The sequence below is a fragment of the Stegostoma tigrinum genome, chromosome 19, assembly GCF_030684315.1.
Source record: "Stegostoma tigrinum isolate sSteTig4 chromosome 19, sSteTig4.hap1, whole genome shotgun sequence".
Classification (NCBI taxonomy): domain Eukaryota; kingdom Metazoa; phylum Chordata; class Chondrichthyes; order Orectolobiformes; family Stegostomatidae; genus Stegostoma; species Stegostoma tigrinum.
In genome coordinates, this window is record NC_081372.1 from 9,053,741 (window position 1) to 9,061,046 (window position 7,306).

Below are 7,306 nucleotides of genomic sequence, written 5' to 3' on the forward strand. Positions count from 1 at the left end.
ATTGAGAACAACGTTTTTCATGTATTTTCTGCTTTATTGTGTTCTCATTTGGGATTCTTTTGGCATTCATAGAACGAGCAGGTACATAAGGGACTCATTGGCTAGCTGGAAGCTCCACTTAATACAAATCTATGCACAGATCCCTTGAAATTTGACTCATTGCAATCTCACCAAACTGCACTGAGGGGACACCCTGTACTTTCTGCACAGCCCAGACTAAAAGGAATAAGTGTCTTCCTTATGTACATCCATTATCTTGTTTTATGAAGTGTGGAATAAGATTGTTTTTAACATAATCTCTTGTCTTTCAAAGTAAATGATATAATTCACATCAAACTTGAAAAAATCCTTGACACCAATTCCTTACACAAGGACATACATGTATCTCAGGAAGGCTCTGGTGAAAAGTCATTTAGACTCAAAACGTTATCTTGCTCTCTCTCCACAGATGCTGCCTGACCTGTTGTTTTTTCCAGCATTTTTTTGTTTTCAGTACAGACTCCGGCACCTTTAGTAATTTGCTCCTGCATGTATCTGAGGATCGTTTCAGAGATGTTAAAATTCCACTATTACTAAAGAAATCTTCCTTCCTAAAGCAACATGTTGTGGGATCATTACCTATATTGTCCACTTTGGTTTTCATTTCAAGATTATTTAGATGAAATGTCATAGCATGCGAGCCTATGGGCCAAGTGGTAGAAACGGGATTAGAATAGATGTAAGTTTGGTGCAGGCACCAGGGGCCAAAGGGCTTCTTTCCATGCTATAAAAATTTTATGGCTGTATGAATGTTCTTTCCATTGTATGTTGTCCAGATAACTGCAGGCACAGAGAAATTGCAAGTGATTATATATGGACGATAACAATGAGCTATTAATACTAAAATAGATCAATTGGAACTGAGATGAAATAGAATCATTTGTGTGCCACTGATGCACATTCAAAGGAAATTGAAATGAAATGATCCATTCTAGTATATCTATTTCCCATCAGCCTGCAGCTTTTAACCATTTAACTCCACAAAAATGCAGGTGCCCCAAAAAGACAGAATTGCAGTAGAGTACAAATTTCATTACATTTGTTCCCATTTGTGCATAGAATTCTAATGCAGAAAATGGCTTTCCAGCTACTTTGACTCCACACAATCCTGATGCACCTGGTTCCGTCCCATGACCTGGCATTCCCATGTGCCGTGAGAGATAGTGGGCCAAAGCAGTGCCACTGAAATAGCAATCCAGAAGCTCAGGGGGGTTCAAACTCACCCTGGCATTTGGTGGAATTAATGTATCTGGAATTAGAAGTTTGTCTCAGTGATAACAGTTACGTCAGTTACCATCAACTGCTCTAAAAAAAGTCTCATTCACCACATTTAAGGTAGAAAATTCATCACCTTTACCTGGTCATGTGACTCCAGACCCACACAATGTGGTTGTCTCTTAACCAATGTTCCCTTTAAGCTTGAAGGTTCATACATGCTGATTGCCACGTGAACACATTGACTTTGGGTTCCAGAAGATCTCACGGGTTTGCATAGCAGTAGGGAAAATGAGAGGGAAAAGAAATCTAAACTGGCCAAGCAAACCAACAGTTTAAGAGCAATAATAAATAGGCAACAAATGCTGGCCTTGCCATTGATATCCACAGCCCAGAAAAATGATTTATCCATTCACTCCATTGTAGAGCATTCCAATGTACGAAGCCCTTTCATGTCCATTTTCACCCTTCATAATTCCAAAGTATCCAGCCCTTTGGGTCCATTGCACAAACTTCCATTGGTAATTCCTTTCACTAAGATTTTGTGTTAAATTACAATACCCATAAACATAAGCAAAGCTAATGCGTTAGTGTCGCATTGCGGGAATGCAGCTCTGTTGGAGATGTTATTTTTTGGTTGTGACTATAAACAGAGCTCATATGAGCAGAAGGGACTCCATCGTGCCCTTTCCGGTGTTCACTCAAAACCCAGCAACAAAAAACAATTTGCTAGTCACTCTTTGATGTTTCTGAGTTGCTGTGTCTATCTATATAATGAGAATCAGATGCAACCTATTTTCTCATTCTTTCGTGGGTTGTGGGCTTAGCTAGCAAGGCCAGGCTGTGTTGCCCATGCCTTCACCACTTCAGAGAGCAGTTAAGAGTCAGCCACATTAAGGTTGGGCTGAGTCACATGTACGTTGGACCAGGTTAGGATGCCAGATTCCCTTCCCAAAAAGACATTAGTGAACTGAATGGACTTTTGTAACAACCAATGATAGTTTCATGGCCACCTTCATTGTTTATTCTGGATTTATTAGTTTAATTCCAATTCCACCAGATGTTCAGATTCACAGAGCATTAGCCTGGGTCTCAAGATCAACAAGCCAGTGATATTATAATAGAAAAGTACAGCACAGTACAGGCCCTTCGGCCCACGATGTTGTGCCGTGGAATAATCCTAATCCAAAAATAAAATAACCTAACCTACATTCCCCTGAATTCACTGCTGTCCATGTGCATGTCCAGCAGTCGCTTAAATGTCACAAATGACTCTGCTTCCACGACTACCACTGGTAAACTATTCCATGCGCTCACAACTCTAAGTCACTAACTCTATTATCACGAGTTAGAGTTAATTGTACCAATCATCAAGGGTGCAATAAATTACACATTGTAATGTAAAACAAGTCCCTTTACTTGTCAAGATCTAGGAGTGGCCAATCCTCTACCACTGATAATAGACTCAGCATAGAAAGGGCAATAGGGTTCTTCTGGCACAGTTGTCATGCCTCTACCTCTGAGCCAGAAGATCCTGAGTTGAAGTTTACTTTCCTCAGAATTGTTCATAGCATATCTGGACAGGTAGATAACACCATGCTACTGTGTCCCCATTGATTGCTAAACTCTTGGAATCATCTGGCACTATATAAATATAATTATGTAATTTTCTGCATTTTATGTAAAACTCAATAAACCAAGCCATGACCTATTCGGCTGGTAGCACTGTCACCTTCTGGTAAAATGGATTCACTGCAACATATAAGCAGAATAATCAAGGTTGGCACTCCAGTACAGTACTGAGAGAAAACCTTTTCACATAACGAATGGTTTGGGGCTTCAATGGAAGCCTGGTGGAGGCAGGTTCAATTGAAATATTCAGTAGAGTGTCAGGTAATTACTCAAACAGTAACAATGTGCAGAGAGAATGGCTATACATCATGATGCTCATTGTGCAAATGGCTCTGTGAAAATGTCCCTCATTCTGTGATTTGAGGATAAGTATTGGTCAGGGCATCCGGGGTAATGCCCCTGTTCCTTTGAATAAAGTACCAACTCCACCCTCACACAAAAGGGAAGGGGTTTAAACTCCCCCTCACAGCACCCACTTAGTGCCACAGCAACATGTCGCTAAGGCTGGGGATTTAAAATTTTGGCAATGCTCAGCAAACCCAACAACATCTGTGTACAGAACAACAAGATTAACATTAACACATTGTTTGAAAGTTCATTGACGCATAAAGGGTTCCCTTTCTTCATTCCATGATTTGCTCAGCACCTTCCCAAACCTGGCTCTGGAATATCAGACTGGAATCCTTGATTGCATCACTCAAATTTAGAAGCTTTTAAGGTTAAGGGATGGCCTGATCAAAGTGTTCATGATATTAACAGGGTAAATAAAGACAGACTATTTCCACTGGTTGACTATGGCAGAACTAGGGAGCATAGTTTGAGAATTAGACCCAGAACATTCAGGAGCGTTGTTGGGAAACACTTTGACACGCAAAGAGACTTTGAAACTCTAATCCACAAATGGCAGTGGATGTTAGTTGTAAATCTGAGATAGATATATTCTTGAGAAGCCAAAGTATTAAAGAATATGGGCCAAAGGCGTATATATGGAGTGAGGACACAGATCACCCAGTTTCTCATGGAATGGTGGAACAGGCTGGAAGGGCTGAATGGCCTACCCTGTTTCTACGTGCTGAGTCTCTGTTACTCACAGCCCTCTGACTGAGCTGCCTGTCCTCTCTGGTTCACTGTGTGTGGGAATGCTTTAACGCATCTTTAAAACGAATGAGAAATCGTGACTTCCGGCACACACAAACACATACGGACCCGCTGGGTGTCAGTATGGATGTGTGAAGAGCACCATTACTGGTGAGAAAAGGCCGCAGTCTGAGGTCCTTCTGCCAAATGTGACAAGGATTTATTAAGTTCCCAGGTGTCCTGGATGGGGGTGTAAATGATTTCTTTTCATGATCAGAAAATGCCTTTTTGTTGCAACTGGATTGAAGCTCTTATGGGGAATGTCGAGGTGCCACTGTCTTTTCAGCAAAATCTGTACGGAACTGTTTTGGACCTTCGATACCTTTTTAGAGATATTGATGAATAAAATATAATTCTGCAAAAATGACTTTACTGATCAGTAGGTCCTGCCACATTTTCATTTTGTTTTAGAAGCGCGCTTGGCATACTGACATTGAATTGAGCCTATCAGCTGGGAAATGATGCCTTGAGTTGATGCTCCATCGCAGAGACAAAGCGAGTTGAGGGCGTAGTAGTTGCAGCCTGGATACACACAGAGAGGGAAGAGGGTGTGGGGGGGTGGGGAGGGGGTTGGGGGGGTGGTTTCCCTGCCGGGGATTCCCCGCCGTCACGTGACCAGCGCAAGATTCCATGTGACGTCAGGAGAGATTTCCCAAGCCCCAAAGAACAGAACAAAAAAAAAGCGAGAACAAAGATAAAGGGAATGGGGAGAAGGAGAGAAGGAAAACGCCCTCACCTTCACACAGCTTCGCAGGAGAAATACAGGGTGATGGATGACAAACATCTTATTCTGTTCTGTCTTTCATTAGCAGAAGTGATTTTGTTGATGATCCCTTTAAATGGATTTTTCTGTAGCTCACTCCTGCAGTTAATGCACCATCTGTCTGTAGCTGTGTGTCTCTGTTTGCGGGTCTCCCTCTATTCCTCGCCATGACTCTTTCACCCTCCAGCTATCTTACGCTGCCTGTGTGCCCTTGTGCCCCTTTCCCTCTGTCTTTCCGCATTTCTGTCTCTTTTTACCTGCTCTGCTCCCGTCTCTCTCTCCCCCGTCCCTTTCTCTCCCTATTTCTGTCCCATTGTCTCTGTCTCTACTCCTCTAAATTGTTTCTCTGTTTCTATGCGTTTCTGCCTCTATTTCTGTCTTTATTTCTGTCTTTGTATATGTTCCTGTCTCTATTTCTCTCTCTCTTTATTTCTATATTTGTCTCCGTTTCTATGTACTTTGCCTCAATCTCTAAATCTGTCTGTCTATTTGTGTGTGTGTATTTCTGTCAGTCTCTGTGCACCTCTGCCTCTCTGTGTGTTTAATTCTCTTTGCCTTCTCTATTTCTGTTTGTGTATATTTCTCGCAGTCTCTATGTATCTCTACCGCTCTGCCCCTCTCCCTATTTCTTTGTCTTTCTGTCTCTGTTTTTTTCCCCTGCCTGTATGTACCTGCATCATGGTCTGTTTCTCTTTACGTCTGCCTTTCTCTCTCTCTCCAATTCTGTTAAGTGGTTGATATATAAGAAAACACAATTAAAATAAAACCCGAGATACGAATCGAAACAATTGAGCGAGACTTGCTTTTCAACACTGTCATTGAACTGATGAGGATGGCGAGGTAGCTACTTAGTTGCGGGTGCTATCTGGAATCAAGGCAGATTTCAGGAGTTCCGTTTTTTTGGGGGGAGGGAATGAGATTATCCTGCACAATGTAGCCCCCTTCAAACCCTTGCCCCGCTCAGTGACCCGACCCAGGAGCTCAGTGAAGTAACCGTATGTAGCCTCAATCCGACAGTCACGGTTCCTCCTGATCTTTTCTGCAGCGCTATTTAAACAGCTGAGCGCGACTCTGGGAGATTCCCTCTCGCCTTCCATCAGTTTGCTCCTGATCCCGTTGGCATCTGAAGCAGATTGTTAAACGAGCTGTTAGTTAGCGACCCGTGCCCCTGGCTGTTGGTTGAATAAACTTTGACCGCACGCCACTCGCTTTCCCATCCAACCCGGACCCATAAGCAACCCGAATTTCCTGGGATGAGGTGAGAATTTCCACTTCTTTCTCTCTGATTCCACCCCGCCCTCTCTCTGACGCCCCCCCCCCCCCAGAGTGTCACCGTTGTGTGTGTGTGTGTGTGTGTGTGTGAGAGAGAGAGAGAGAGATGAATTCACTTGAATTCCTCGCAATCTTTACAAGTTTCTGGGATCTCGCTCGTTCCATCTAAACTACGGCGGATTATTTTATCTAAATGCAGCGCAGAGTAGGGAGGAGAGCTTCCGCTCTGTTGCTGGCTTTATCTAAGCTTCTGATGTTTCCTAACCAACCTGTTCAGAGGTGTTATTACACATCTCTGCAACAGGCGGGATTTGAACTCAGACCTCCCGGCTCAGAAGTAGGGGCACCACCACTGCGCCACAGAAGCCCTTCTCCCGGGCTCTCTGTCCAAAGGGAGCCGCTCTCTCCTTCCCCTCCCCAAAGGATCAATTGGTGCTATTCCCGTTCTAGGACCAGACATCTCTCCACCTCTGCCTGTGCCCCAGGTAAAAGTCTATTGTCACTGCAAGGACTGCCCTGGGATTAGAGCTCAATCAGAAATCTACTGCATTCACATAGCTCGGTTCTACACTCCACTCCAAATCGGTTTGACCCAACCGGCAGTTGTTTCAATGGTCTGTAGATGTATTCAATATAGACATAATAATAAACCAGGTAATTACTATAATAACATACATTCATCTGTAAACATAAATTTAAATATGTAGTTTTGGTTATATATGTGGACTTGAATATGTATGGATATGTTGTAGAATTGGATTTAAATACATATGTAGTCTACATATATAGATTTAAATTATACATGGATTCAGTATGAATGATTTGAATGTGCATAGGTTTGAATATATATGGATCATTACTTATGGGTTCAATAAATACGGATTTGAATATAAATCAATTTAATATGTATGGATTTAAATATATATATATAAATCATTTAATGCGTGGATTTGAATATAAATCGTTTTGAAAATGTATGATAAATATATAAAGATTTGAATACATTTAACTGTACATACATTATATAGATTTGAGGTAAGTAATTCCATTTCATTTGGTTTCAAGTACATATGGTTTAAATATATGTTGTTTTCAATATATGTGAACTCATTACACGTGGATTTGAAAACATTCATTCGATATGTTTTTGAATATACATGGTTTCATTATATACAGATTTAAATTTATGTGTGTATGGGTTCATGCTTTATCTATTTTGGACAATATCTGGGTATGATATTTAAGGTG